The 16,644-nt window shown below is 31.0% G+C and overlaps 1 long non-coding RNA gene across 1 annotated transcript in view; it reads right to left on the bottom strand.

Moving 5' to 3' along the window:
- Window positions 1-7,240: 7,240 nt before the first annotated feature.
- The window catches only part of LOC143204548 (uncharacterized), a 45,395-nt gene continuing 35,991 nt past the window's right edge, over window positions 7,241-16,644 (bottom strand). Inside the window, exons 2-3 of the long non-coding RNA XR_013007627.1 lie at window positions 8,771-11,447; window positions 7,241-8,717 (exon numbers count right to left, since the gene is read on the bottom strand). This is a non-coding gene — a long non-coding RNA (uncharacterized LOC143204548). The remainder of the gene's footprint in view (window positions 8,718-8,770; window positions 11,448-16,644) is intronic.

Raw genomic sequence — 16,644 nt, forward strand, 5'->3', positions numbered from 1 at the left:
CCTGAATATAGAGCTCTTTATATAAATGTAGTCATCCAAATTTAAATTAATCAATATCAGATTGATTTATTAAAAATGTTGTTTAAAGTGAAGAAAGTGTATCAACCAAATACATTTTGCTGCATATTGATGTTATATGTGGTTGAATTATTAAGGACAGAAAACAATGTGCAATGTTGCCTTTATTTTCACTCTTCTTTGTGTATATTAATGCACAGTTAGACGAATTTGTTTATTTAAATGAATAATATAGAAATATATACTATTAAAGATGTTAAGCCGATGAGTAATGCTGAAAAAATTGTGAATTGGATGACAATGACTTACTAAATCATTTGTTTGGTTTAGGATAGTACTAATTCCGTCATCGGACCCAAATAGTGATTATGTGAGAATTCTGTTCTTCATTCTTGACTTCCAGTCTTCATACATTTTCTTTTTAATTATTTTATTTATTTAATTTAATTATTTATTTTTATTTAATTTATTGATTTCTTCTTAATTATGATTAGATCTTGACTCCCTTGACTGTTTCTTAAATTATTTTCTTTGATTCTTATAATTTTGTCGATTCTTTAGTTAATTCTGGTTATGATAATTCCGCTATTTGTGTCAATTCTGTTCTCATAACAAATTCTGATGAAATTCAGTTTTAATACTCGTTATTGATGCATCGTGTTTGATACATCGCTGAAGCTCTTCCGTCAGGTTTTTGCCGGTGGTTAACAAGACCAGCTCAAGAAACCCTTTCTGTATCCCGATTCGTTCAGAACTTCTGGGAAGGAAATACTCTTCCAAATCGGAACTCCTCACGCTGATAAAACACGTGCATTACGGGCTCTTAAGGAATGCACGAAAATTCCACGATCTAACTATCACTATTCCAGTTCTAACTTCTGACACGCTTCGTCTAGACTCGGTACCTGAACGACCATTATCCGGAACACTCGACAGCGATTCGATGGGACATCCTTTTTGCAAGACACGTGTTTTTTCTATGCTCGACACCTTTCTGGTACTCACCTAGCTTCACCAGGCATTCGATACAGTGCGGTTTTATAATGTGTCAAGTCATAACTCTTTTCTCATGTCACAAACATTACAAAAACCAGTTAAATGATATAGTAAATAACTATACAAAAGAATATACAAAAGTAACTATTCTCTTAAATATAGAGAAATGTAACTACGCCTCAAGAGATAAATTTAATCCATTATATTACAATGATGTATAAAAAACTATTAAGATTATTATTAATAAAATACTATTAAGAAAGTTATATAAACAATAATGGAAGAACGTCATATTAAAAAGCTCCAATATTTCATTTGGTATATGGAAAAAATACAAGAATTAACTGAAAAATGCGTTAAATTATCAAAACATATTTGTAATACCATATAACTAGTGTGTGTACCATATAACTAACAAGTGTAACTCTTGAGGTGATCTTTACGTGATAGTTATTTAATAGAAATCAGAGAAAATATGTATTACTCACTGGGTAGATTGTTAAAACTATAACAGAATAAAAAATTATATATCTAGTTTAAGTCTATAATATATATAAAAAATTATAAATGGTTAGAGCTACCTTATTTTATTCTTGCAGTTAATAATCAACAAAACAGCAATTTTGCTAACCCTATGCTTATAGTGAAATCTTCTGACTAAGAATCAAATTATAATTCAAGAGCACATCTTCAGCGAATGGTTATTGTAACATTTTTATTGAAAATATCGATGCATATCGCTACCTTAATTAGTATTGTTTAAAGAAATGTCCTTATTGTATTCAAAATACAAAATAAAACAAAAATAGTCTCACGTGTTGGATATTTTATAAGGCGTGTTGTGTATGTTTGCTAAATTACGCATTCAGCTAACTGTGCATATTAAATTTTTTTCCACAAAAAAAACAGCAAAACACATTCGTAATATTAACGTAGAACAATTAACGAACAATAACGGCTTTGCTCTTAGTTAACATAATTGGTACAACTTTCACAGCTTCAAACAAAATACATTTCTTGGATGTACTGTTAACATTGTTCGTGGCTAAACGCAAATATATCATTATCAACCTTGACGTTTAACTATTACATTGACATTGATATAATATTTACATATAGAGTCCCCTTTTTGCCCAACTAAACGGAATTGGAGGTCTAGTTAATTAGTTATTATTAAATCTTTTAATATATACACAACACAGTCAATTTATTGCTTCTTTTACAGTTTATTTGACGTGAATCAATTAGAAATTGAATAGAGCATATTACGTTTCTAAGCTATAATTATATGTGATTTGATAATTACCGGGTCATATTATATTAATGATTACATAATGTTTTTTCGCCTTAGCTTACAAGCCTATGCATAAATTAACAGGTCAATTGAAAAGTTTCCGGCCTACTAGTTCCTAAAATTAGTTTTTTTTTTATTCAACATAATTCTCTTCAACGGCGATACATTGATTATAGCGATCCTCCAACTTTTCGATACCATTTTTTTTAGTACGATTTGTCCTTTGTTTCAGAATAAGCCTCAGTTTCGGTGATCATCTCTTCATTCGACGAAAATTTCTTCCCAGCAAGCATTCTTTTGAGATCTGAAAACAGGAAATTGTCGCTGGGGGATAGATCCGGAGAATACGCCGGATCAAGCAGCAATTTGAAGCGCAATTAATGGATTTTTGCCATCCTTTTCACTGACTTGTGATATGGTGCATTGTCTTGGTGAAGCAGCACTTTCTTTTTCTTCAAATGCGGCCGTTCTCGGCGATTTTGTCCTTCAAACGAACCAATAACGCTGTTGATGATCCTTCGTTTTTTAAGGTAGTCAATGAAAATTATTTCACGCGCATTCCAAAATAGAAACGCCATAACCTTGCCAGCCGACTGTTGAGTTTTCCCACGCTTTGGAGCGAGTTTATCATGTGCAGTCCACTCGGATGACTGTCGATTGCCATGTTTCATCCATTATCACATATCGACGCAAAAACTCGAGTTTATTACGCTTGATCATCTTCAAACGCTGCTCAATCAATCAACTCGTCGTTGTTTCTGGTTAAAAGTGAGCTCGTGCATCACCCACTTTGCACATAACTTTCTCACACCCAAATATTCGCGAATGATATGATGTACACGTTCAGTTGATATCTTTAGAGCGTCTGATATTTCATTCAATTTCAATTTACGGCAATTCAAAATTATTTTGTGGATTTTTTAAATGTTTTCGTCGGTTACAAGCTCTTTTGGGTGTCCACTGCGTTCACCGTCTTCGGTGTTCATTCATTTCGCCACGTCTAAACTAAGCATACCAATTCTTGATGGTTGATTTTCCTGGGCAGTGTTCAAGGAAATTTTTTTTCAACTGTATTTTTTCCCTTCAAAATGCAATATTTTATCAACACGCGAAATTCCCTTTTATCCATTTTTTTAACAATAACAAAAGTTACTTCACTCAAAATGCTATAATGATCCAACAGCTGTCAAATTTATACAGGCAACTTTGGAGTGTCAGGGTTAACTAAAATTCATATGGATTTTTAATTATAGTAGCCCCATCAATGTGTCTGGCCGGGGACTTTTCAATTAACCTGTGAGTTATAAGGTGCAGTGAATATTAGGGTAGATGGACACATCAGGAATTTTTCATTTAACAAAAACAGAGGGTTCCAGTTACGAGAATTTTAACGTTGTACCGTAAGAATGTCATATCATAATATATTTATTTGCTTTTTTGTTTGTTCAAATCAAAAGCTAACCGAAAAGGTCTAACGTATTACTTTATTTCTTTCATTTAAAATATTCACCAGACATTGCTTCTTCCGACCATTTAATCTAGTCTGGCTTCGCTTCCCTTCCTATAAAAAAGTAAAAATTCTCTCGATTTATAGATTACTTCAAAATACGACACATTTCTTCAATATCTGTTCAGTATGGTCCTTGAAATATGAATTGATTATTGGGAAGTTTGAAAGCTACAACAAACACGCAAAGCTTATTTATATATATTATATATATTATTTATATATATATATATATATATATATATATGTATATATATATATATATATATATATATATATATATATATTAATATAAAATATATTAAGATACATTTTAAGCCGCTCCGTAATATATCATATTATTTTGTTTGAAAATGCCGAAAACAACAACGAGGTGCTGCCGCACTAAATATTATTGTGTGTACTGTGAATAACATCGCTTACAAAATGAAGAATAATACTTTAGATTCGCCCAAGAAAACCCGTCAACATACAAAGTGGATGACGAGTCTTGACCATCTTGATACTGGCTCTATTCGAGACCAAATATACGAAATATATAAGAGCAGTATGTTCACAAACTATTTTATCGATATGAACATAATTTCATACAATTAATTAATAATTTAGAGAACATTTTCTGTGTGGAAAGTATACATAAAAAATTAGGCACATGCAGCTTTTAGAGGGATGTAAGACATCCTTTCATACACTCTTACTGGGCATAGGGTTTAAATGGTGTAAAGATAAACTTCGGAGAGATTTAATGGAAATTCCAGATATTGCCTTAAAAATAATTGAGTTTTTAAAGACATAAAATAAGATCAAGGAAGATATACTATTTGAATTTGTGTATTTTGATAAAACTTGAATATTTCAAAATGGTTCATTGTGACACTCTTGGCAAGACAGTAACAAGAAAAGTGTAAAAACAACAAAAATTGTAACAACAAAAAAGGTAAAAATTACAATAGCATTCGATTAGATTTTGTTGGTCATTATATTTGTTAATAACTAATTGCAGATATATTGTTGGGCGATCACGATATTTCATCAAAAACTGTTAGGATATGTGGAAGGAAGCATTGTCAATCATAACATCTTCGGTTTGGATGAACGCGATAAGACAAACAGAGGAAGTAATTGATAAATGATGGAATCGTGAACATTAGACAGATTAGAAATTAACAGTTTAGTGACTGAATTGGACAGTGATTCGGAAAGTGAAAGTGACTAGAGGAATCTTTCACGATGTGATAATATTGTGCAATGCTGCAAATTCCCGAGACAGAGTGATAAGAGTGGAAATAACTAAAGGTATGCACATAATGAATTGAATGTAACTATAGAAAATGGTATTGTAGGACGTGAATGACTTGTGTGGACATATATGGTTGTAATTATTTAAAATTAAACATGAGTATTAGGTTAGAATATATGAGGAGGGAATGAATACTAACTGTTTTGTAGATATGGTATTTACCATATATTTACTATCTAATGCATTTGCATTAGATAGAAGTCAGTGATACATTTTATGAAGAATAGTGTACACAGATAGTAGCAGAACAAATAAAATATACACTGATAGCAAGATGACTTGACAAGTAAACACACCATCGCAGGAAACAGAAACTAAACGTAAAAAGGTAAGATGTACTATAATTTTAAAATAAATTATATTTGATAACATTTCTGTTCAATTATTTTATTTAGATTAGAATTTTCTTGTGTCATAGCCAAACTGAACTAAAACTCAGAGTTGATGCGTCAACATTGCAATGTTTTTCGTCACAAATATCCATCACGCATTAGTAAAAAAAAATTTGAATAGACTATACAATTTGTCTTTACAATAGCTTAAAATTTGGTATATATCTATGAGAATCCATGGGTAATATCTTCGGCTCTAATAAATAATGTTTATGCATTAACAGTTTTTCTATTAGATGCTCATCAATGCATTATTCTAGGCAAGATCAAATAGTTTGATTCTTTTCAATATCTGGTGTTATTGAATAGTTACTATACGATATTTACATGAGAATGGTGTCTTTTCTCTTGACATCTTGCCATTCTTTTGATTTTCTGAGTGACATTCGACATCTGAACGTTTCGGTGTAAGTAATCAATCCTATACTGAGTGCGCTAAATTTATTATACTTATATTCATTTTCGTGAAAGATCCTCATAATTGGATGTCATAGGTCAATATAGATTTTAAGATTAGATTGTAAACTAATTTATTATGTACTGATACTTGTAATTATCTTTAAATTAACCAATACATTTTCCTATATTTGAACTCCACTTTATTTCTTTTATTTTTAACTTGCTCACAGGGAAATTGTGCATCAAGAGTCGGATCTCTTGAAGGCGTTGTCGCTATATGGAATGGTAGTGTTATTTATTGCTACTGGTGTTTGTGCGGCCTGAGTATAGGTTAATATGTACAGTTTTACTTTGTTTAATTTTTATATTCCAGGTTTGGGTCCAATTTTTTAAATTGTCCTTAGCCTGGGTCATTGAGTTACTTCGTCGCTATTTACTCCTGAAGCAATTCGCAGTGGTTTGACTATAAGCATTCTGAAAATATTTAAAAATGTATTTGTTTGTTACTAAATTGACACTTTTTAAAGAAAATGTAATCAAAGCTCGGGATGTGTGTTTCAATATTTTAAAAGTATTACTAATTTAACTTTAAAACAAATTAACATCGCAGTCCTCTAGGTGAGTAATGGTAATATAATTGGTAATATTACTTACTTCTCCCCTAAACTGAAACAATCGCTTGCAACTATTACACAATTATCTAAATGCAACTATTGATTGACATGGATATTATGCAAAAAAACTGTTCAATTTTACTAAAATTGCATTCCCCTATGAAAACGCCGACTAAAGCAGACTAAAATTGCGTTTTGTTTAAATAACAAATAATTGTTACTGTTGAACTGTTTGTTTAGCTTCTTATAAATATATGTATATAGACTATTCAAAGTTGTGTTGTACATACGTCATTAAGATGTTTAAAGTATTTCCTGCCGCAATTTGTAAATTTGTTTTAGAATCAAACCATATTTTCCTTCTCATTTTATTCTTGTTAAAAAGAGACACAATGCTGTCTGGTTAGTTCAAACACGTACACGAATGACTCTGTCAAAGTCGTCCGGTTGTCAGACGTATGCAAATTTCTTGAAAGCAATAGTGATAAGAGGTTATAACTCTAATCTATAAACTATTGTTGCTGCATAATTAACTGTAATTTTTAGATGTACTATAATGTTAAAATAAATTATATTTAATAACATTTGTGTTAAATTATTTTATTTAGATTAGAATTTTGTAGTATGTCAAAGCCAAACTGAATAAAAACTCAAAGTTATTCATAAATTTAGATGACGTATGTACAAAATAACTTTGAACAGAATATATGTATTAATCGGTTTTTTTTAATAAAACGTTTTTTATTTGAATCACGTTCATTAATATAAATATTTCTGCGGTGTAAAATACACTTGGTTTAAGTCAGATTACCTTAACGAGCGTCTCCTGTACATCAAGAAAGCTATGGCAAAGTAATCTTTTCGGATTAACATTAATTCTGATCAATCATAATTTGGCCGAAAAGCAGTATAGTTCTTTTGAACATATTAAAAATTGATAAATTTCCGCGATTATTATCAGTTGTGGATAGTAGTGATAGCGTTTGCGTAATAAAGCTTTAAAATTTTAAAAATAACGGCAGTATTCAATTTGTACTTTAAATATAATTTTAAGCTTGTCTTAAGAAAATACATACTAATAAAATTAATAAATATTATGCTCTCGGCCCACCATTAATGACTTAAGCGACCATTATAAATCTTTCAACATAAAAGAAACAATCATGTATCATTTAACACTTTTTAAACATACCACACAAGTCGAATAACTGTACACCCCGTCGTGTCTTATAAAAGCCTATCTTCTACTTATGTGTCTATACATTTAGCGACGTAAAACTCTGGGAATTAAGTCATTATCTAAAGTAGCTTAAAGTAGTAGCATATCATATTTTACAGTTAATTTTTATGATTTCTTTTCTCTCGATCCGCTTCATACAGCTTAAGATCGTAAACCAAGCCAATGAATAAAGTAATTTGACGAATGGTTCGTTTTTTTTCAGTGGCATTTTGCTTTTATAGCTTCAGAGTTTTTTTAGGACATTCGTTATGACAATACTCTGAAAAATTACTGTATTTATCTTTATTGCCCTAAATGGTTACTTTAGTAGGAAATTACACAGTTCAGTTGAGCCGCATTCGATGATTGACATACAATATATTACGATAAAAAATATATAAACATATGTTTATATGGATTAAAACTAAATTTTAGGACCTAGATGAATGTTAAATTGTCTCAAAATATAGTTGTTCCAGGCATCATAATTCACGTTGTCTGCAATTATAACATTAGTAACAATCTAAACATATATGTGAAGGTAAATGTGACGTAGTAACTCCATTGTTATGTCGTTTGATAAATCTCCATCTACCAAGCACCCCCTTCCTAACACATAAATAGTCCTATTTCCATGACAAGGGCAACTACGGGATAATATAAACAGTTAGTGATGATTACCATAGGATCATCCTCTACTTGGTTATGCAAAACGCTATCCTGAAAGCGATCAGGAGTAAGAAACAATATTTACCACGCAACACAAGTTACACCTTTTATGAGGTCAAACAATATGCGTGTTCAGATATACCATTTTTATTGATCTACAGTTCACATTTCAATTTTATATGGTCATTTAATTGTGAATATTATCAGAGCTCTTATTCTAGCATTTCTAATTTGAAAAAACAACTGATGAATATATCCAGATGGGTACTTATCTATAATGTACGGTAATTTTATTACATATTAAGAAAACTGAGTTTCATCAGCAAATTTGAAAAATAAACTTTTTTAAATTTATTTATCACATTATTATTTATTGTTGCTAACTAATCTATAATTTTAAGTAATTAATTCCTTTAACTGAACTTAATTTTTGAGATATTACTGGATAAACTGCTTGTCGGATATCTACAACGAATTTTTCTGCTTGAAAATTTAATTGTTCGGTTTACTAAATGGGTATATTTAATTGAATTCGATTGTTCAATTCTTCAGAAAATACTTCCTACTTTGTTGCCTTGTTTCTTCACGTTGGATTTTCTTCCCTATTTTATCTTAACTTAGGCCAAAGTTTTCTTGGACTTCCATATAGTTGGATGTTGGTTCTAGCTGTGAAGGAATCTAACAGGTCTGGGGTTTTCTCTGGATTAGTCATCCAATAAGTTCGTTTTCCAGTTGACATGTAACTACATCTTAGTTTAGCAGCAGCTTTATGACAATCATATCTTTTAGTTGTCATTCTATATCCCCATCTTGTAGTTTTTGCATTGAAATGATCACCAAGCATTGAAATGTAACACAATTGGAGATTATGAAACATACCGTTGAAAGAAGAAAATTCTTGTTCAATTTAACTGCAAGGTTATGAGAGGCATATATTAAGAGTCCAGGGAAATATTCAGCGTCTATAAAACACAAAAGAAAAGAGACGTGAAGAATACATTAAAATATATTTAGGACATGAAAATTCCTTATGTAGGTTATTTTATTAAGGTTCTATATTAGATGAGTCCAAGAAAATATAGGTATTGGTTGTTTGATAAAGGTTTTGGCAACAAGTAAATAGGTTGAATTCTAGTGGTATGAAGTATAAAATTGATGTTATAACTTTTGAAGCATTGGTAAAATAGGTAAAAAATAGTAGATTATTAGCTCTTCCATAACCCACAATCTCAGACACTTAGTTTTTTAGATTTTTGTTATATATAATTATTATATATATAATGGCTATAAACGTAAAAGTTTACTTAAAATTTGCCATTCAAATATATATTAGCGTTAATTTAATTTGCCGCCAATATAAGAAATTTTACGTCCTATAATTCATGGTTGTTGAAATGTACATAAAATTTACAAGAACTATGGAAATATAACGACTAGCAGAATTGTTGAGGAATAAACTCATCAAATTAGTTTAACAGTTGACCCGGTACTATCATGAGTATATATGGATCGCTTTGTGAGTTCTATGGGCCTTACAAGTCCTACCATGATGTAGATCTAACAAAATATTGAATTTATTTCGCTAGATTTAATTGTAAATTTATTTATCTTATATTTTGCAAACAAGTTGCATTATTTTTTATTCTTATGCATTCAAAATGATGAAAAATCAGTTGATGATTATGCTTACAGAGCAAGAGCTCTGACTAATATAAATTAGTTAAATTTTGAAGGGCACCATTGAAGAATGACTAACATTCATGTTGTCTACTGGTGGGAACTATTGGGAACGACTTCAAGTAAATAAGATAGTTGAAGCTGAAGTTGAAATGCACTCTCGAGTAATAATTAGAGACCTTGACATCAGGTCACAATTTGAATAAATTGTAACCAACAGTTTGAATCAAAATGTTTATTTTAAATATAAATATTTGAAGGGTGTTAATTTAAAATACATTTATAAAAATAACCCATTTACAACTAAACTAATCAAACACATTCTAATAATAGTACAAATGATTTTATAGATGTGATGTACTGTTAAGTACCGCTATTACTTCACTAGTTACCAGTAAATAATTAAAAAGTATTTTAAATTTTCACTAAAAGTTATTCGAAGAATTGTGAAAGTACTAAGAGCTAACTACTTTTAAATTATGCAAGAATAATTTGATGATTAATTAAAATATATTTTAACGAAAATATTATGGTATATACCATTCAGCGATATAAGAATATTGCTCATATAAAGTCTCAACATCATATTAGAAAAAAAAAGCCAAACATAAATAAAAATAAAACAACTATATGGGTTAGTCGGAAGATACTCCCAACTTGATATAAAATCAAAGAGTTTGGACCTATGGGGTGCACATATGGGGTTGCTCTAAATATTCAAATCAACTAGTCATCCAACGCTGTCAAAACAAGGTTCTTCGATTGATTACCAATGCCTATCGCTACGTAAGCAACGAAGAACTGCACGACGAATTGGAAATCAAATGGATTTGCGAAGTTATCCAAGATTTCGCCTTGAAACACAAAAGAAGATTACTAAATCATACCAACGTGGAAGCAATACAATAGCTGGACAGCCCGCAGGATGTCAGAAGATTGAAGCGAACCAAGCCATACGAACTTATATAAAGTGTATACCTTTAGTGTAAACTATAGCTTAAGTTATTATAATTTCATAATTGAGGAATGCATGTTGACGTATTTTGTCGTACGTGTTGCTTGTGAATTAATCCAAGTATAAATTAAATGTAGTAATAATTTAATTTATAATTAATATTATACTAAGCGTATCTAATAAAGATTTTTTCACAAAAAAATATAGTCTCAAGATATAATAATCAGTAAAACCGATACCATATTTTATTCAAGAAATTAAGTATTTGTACGTCGACATATCATTGAGTAATGCAGTCTCTGATACTCGTAGCATAAACCACATGCAATTTAGTATATTGCAAAACGATGTACAGTAATTAGATGAAAGTGAGACTTACTTGTTCCACTTTAGCGGTTTATGGGAACCTGAAAAGAAAACACATTTTTTAGATAATACAGAAAAAAACTTGTTATAAATAGACATAGATAATTGACATACATTTAAATATATATATTGTGGCAAATATTAGGTAATTAAATGTATTCTGATATGGTTTTTATTTTAAAAAGGCATTTATTGAGAAACATTGGTACAATATATAATAACTTAAACATTTTGCATCATTTTCTACCCATTTTTCGAATCTTTATGGAAACATGGCGATACTATGTCAAATGAACGGTGTTGCTTAGCCATAGCTATAATCATCCATTTTCGCACTTCTTCAGCATATCAACCACATATGCTTACCTCAATGCTTTATAATACATAATATCATGCTATGTCTCATGTTCTCATACAAAAAGAAGAATTTGCGTCTGTACTATTGCTGGTATTTTATGCTATTAATATGTTATATGTTAATTATAATTATTCTTTGCTTATTAATATGTTGAAAAGTCCTCAGCCTACCATAGTAAAACACATATTTTTGGCAAAATTGCTTTTTTTATTCAACGTAATTCCCTTCAGGGGTGATACAGTGATTATAGTTACTCTCCAACTTTTCTATACAATTTTTGTAGTACCATTTGTCCTTTGCTTCAAAATAGGCCACAGTTACAGGAATCACCTCTTTATTCAAAGATAGTTTCATCCCAGTGAGCATTTTTTTTGAGATCTGAGAACAGGAAATAGTCGCTGTGGGTCAGATCTGGAGAATAGAGAAAATAGGAGGTGGATGAGGAAGCAATTCGAAGCCCAATTCATGGTTTCTTGCCATCGTTTCTACTGACTTGTAACAAGGTGCATTGTCTTGGTAAATCAGCACTTTATTTTTCTTCAAATGCGGCTGTTTTTCGGCGATTTCGTCCTTCAAACGTCCAATAACGCTATGTAATAGTCGCTGTTGTTGGTCCTTCCTTTTTCGAGGTAATCAATGAAAGTTATTTCATGCGCATTCCAAAATAAAGACGCTATAACTTTGCCAACCGACTGCAGCGTTTTTCCACGTTTTGGAGCGGGTTCACCGTGTGCAGTTCCCTCGGATGACTGTCAATTGGACTTGGACTATTTTATTCAATTTAAATTTACGGTCATTCAAAATCATTTTGTCGATTTTTTAAATGTTTTCGTCAGTAACAACCTGTTTTGGGCGTCTACTGCGTTCACCGTTTTCAGTGCTCATTTCACCACGTCTAAACTTAGCATACTAATCCTTGATGGTTGATTTTCCTAGGGCAGTGTCTGGAAACTCGGCCTCAAACCAAGTTTTTGCTTCAACTATATTTTTTTCCTTCAAAAAATAATATTTTACCAACACGCGAAATTTCTTTTTATCCATTTTTTTTTCACAATAACAAAAGTTGCTTCACAGAAGATGCTATAATTCACAAACTAATGATCCGATAGCTGTCAAATTTATACACGCATCTTCTGAGGGTTCGGGCAAACTAAAAACGTATAGATTTAGTTCTAGTAGCGCCATCTATGTGTCAGGCTGAGGTCTTTTCAATAGATCTGTTACTATTGTAATAACAGTTTTATTTGGTTTTAGCAACTCATAATACACTACATTTTCTAATCGCGTCATATGCACAGCTAAACCTTATGATCCATGATATTTTGCGCTTAGGATTGTTATAGTAGATCCACCTTTCATCGTCAGCTTCAATATTCCTTTTCTATTTGGCTGGCATAAAATGAAACCTCCATGTTGAAAAGGTTCGAAATTACCTTTTGAGACGGTTCGTGCGATAACCATTCCTCTTTTTGAATTTTTCCTATCGCATAGAAACGTCTAGAAATTTAAGTTGATTCATCCAGCTACTAAGTTGCTTAAACGTTCTTTGAGAGTTGAGCAGGATTGCCTCCAATGAATCTTAGAACCATTGTTTTCAAATTTTTTGGTCCCTTAGCCTGCACTTTGTCGATGTTAATGCTAATTAAATCGTCGACAAATGATATATAACGGAGCAGTATCACCATTAGTTTACTAAAATGTTTGATGGGCTTCGGTAACAGATTTGAGAAAATTCGTCTTAAACTGTATGCAGAAATGTGTAATTGGGAACCACGTCTCCGAATTGATGTTTCTGGAGATTCCCCAATACTATCGCGCACCAGAGCCACATTTTCAGCATTACGAGACGTCTGTTGTTTTCCAGAACGAGGCCTGTCTGCTGTCGTACCGTATTGTCGAAAATTTGCATGTAAACGATAAATTGTAGTTTTGTGAGGTACTGGGTGATTACGATATTTTTGACGCAATTTCTGCTGAGTGACAATAATGGAACGATTATTTTCAAAAAATATTGTCACTATTTCTGCTCGTTTTTGTAACGTATATTTATCCATAATAAAATTTGGACATCTATACAAAACAATGGTTTAAGCGAAACTGAGCTAAACGTCACATAACCAAGATGGCGCGCAATTAAAATAGTAGCGGGATTTTCGCCCCACATGTTATAAATATTTCAGAAGTAGTAATACAGATGCCTTCCATCAATAACACTCTAGTAGCTCAGTTAATTTTTTTACTAAGTGTCGGTAGACCTTCGGTATCCCAGTACGCAGATACCAAAATAAAACATATAGGTTAAAGAAGTTCTCCTGAGAATCTGACGAAAAAGTAAGTCCCCTTGCTCCAACTAACAACATAGTAGCCAACAATTTAACAATCTGATTAATAAACTTCATATGAAAAGCAATTTACTGCAGATTAGAGAATTTTTTAAGGCAATGAAAAATAATATTTATTTAATAACGTAAAGTGAATAACACATTTATAAATCATTGTAATCAATAAGCAATAATCGATCTATTACTTATTTATTAGTTATGGTTTTTGGTGGAAAGCACTCTATGTAATGGTATATCTCTTGTCAGACATTTTGTCAATATTTGCCTTTTATTTCAAACTCAGACAGATTAATTGATTTCTTTTGTAGCTTTAGAGCCATTAGACCTAATGTTAATGTCTGTATAATTTACTTCGTTTAAACAATAATCAATAACCTAAACAGAAGGCATAATAATAGAGAATAGCGTTTTTCTGAGTATATATCATTTTATTGTAATATTAAATCTTGCTACCCTACAAATATTTACTAATCTGAAAGTATAATGTATTATACTATAATATTGCGAAAGTTTTCGCCGTATATTTTTTGTAGGTTTTCCAAACCCAGCCAGACAAATCCTTATATTTTCCCATTAGTCTTAACGACCCTTCGGATGAGTATCAGTTTTCCATTGTACGAGAAAAATCAATATATAAGCGGAAATTTGACCAGGACTAGATACTTACAAATCTGATTTATAAGAAACAAGAAATAAATAGAAAAGAACTGGTTTTAATAGTGTTTCAGCACCATATAAAGCGTATAATATGGTAAATTCGAAGGAGCAGCATTATTTTTAAACATAGTACATACACTTATATAGGGAGAAGATCTACATAGAACATCTAAAAATTTAAATTAAATAAAAAATACAGTTAACAGCAATTAACTCCAATGTGTTTTTGTCACCAACAGAATCTTGAGACTCATTGCATAGTGTTACAATTAAAACAAGACATTAATTATTTAATTCAAATACCAAAATGAAGTAATACATATCATAGTCAATGCAAACTTGAAAAAACCTTTTGCTTATTTCTTCATTTATTTTGCTTCGTTAATATTTTATCGAACAAAAGCAGAAAAATTCATTTTTCTTTTATTATTGCAATTTTTAAAGTTATTAAATTGTGCCATTGTAATCGTTATTATAAAGTTTAAAATGAATTTTGCTGGTAAATACGTACAGCTTATACACCAAGGGTTTTTAACTCTACGAAATATTAGGTGCTTGTTTGTGCTTTTATCATTTTTTTTTCACTTAAAAAATGCATTTATTTAGAAACATTGTTACAATATATATTAATCAAAATATTTTTCATCAATGTCTACAGATTTTTCCCATGTTTCTGACAACTTGGCAGTACAATTTATTAGTTTCATTCGGTTATAGCAGCTCGTAATACACTACACTTTGCTGATTCCACCATATAAACAGCAATACATTATGTTCATGAATATTCTGCTTCGATCTCGAGGTGGGTGGCTTTCCTGGAGTAACCCTTGCCTTTTTGCTGCTGAGATTGTTGTAACATATCCATTTTCCCAGTGCCAGTTACAATGCGCGCCAGAGATCCTTTTTTTATCTAACAAGCAATGAAACCACGATGTCAAAACGGTTACAAATCGAATATTCTGTGAATTTGTGTGATTCCATCTTTCTCACCTTGCAATTGTCCTTGAACTTTTTGAAAATCATTGCCGTTGACATTATTACTTTTAAGTCGTTGCATCACCGAAAGTTTCTAAAAGTCTTTGATAAGATTTCGGTGGCACCTTTTCTCAAATCAAACACATGTAATGAATGTAGAAAATTAAATTTTGAGCATTTGCATAAACTAAATAACGCAACAGTATTAACTATAAAACTGTCATTTTACGGAGAGAAATGTTGAAACGATCGTATTTTAGAGTTGTACACATTGATTCTTTGTATTTTCACCGATAGGTATCGCTTATCAAAATACAAGTAAACATCCAATAATTTCTTTCCCTATAAAATAATCAAAAAATATTTAATACTAAATTGTTTAGATCTACTTTTGTAATAAAGACATTTAATTAATTTCAAATTTCACTAAATCTATTAGAAGATACTTATATATACCGAAATTATGTGCATTAACAGAAGATTTAATCCTATATACATAAAATATAAATAAACTGGTGGAGGTGGGGTTAACATCTGACTTGGGAGTACTTTATGGATTGTCTCAAGTGTCTTGATATTCGAATGAATACAGTGATACCTTATAGTGAAGCTAAATTGCTTTATATGTGAAACTATTAACAATAACAACACTCCAAAACATATAAACAATGCCATAAAGAACAGTTTAAGCAATAAAAATATCCGTATTGAAATGACCAATGTACAGTCCAAATTTCAATATATCGATATTTTTCTATATATTTGCCCAAGAAAATATCGATAGTTGTAAAAGTGAGTATCGAACTTCCCGAACAAAATCATCTTCACCTGATTACAGGCCTATCAGCCTTCTCAGTGTCATTTTGAAGCTTGCCGGGAGGGCAATACTCTACTCTCTCAACTCTT

This window comes from Rhynchophorus ferrugineus, unplaced genomic scaffold (genome assembly GCF_030347505.1).
Source record: "Rhynchophorus ferrugineus isolate W39M unplaced genomic scaffold, kcgeb_rfMv2 rfM11, whole genome shotgun sequence".
Classification (NCBI taxonomy): domain Eukaryota; kingdom Metazoa; phylum Arthropoda; class Insecta; order Coleoptera; family Curculionidae; genus Rhynchophorus; species Rhynchophorus ferrugineus.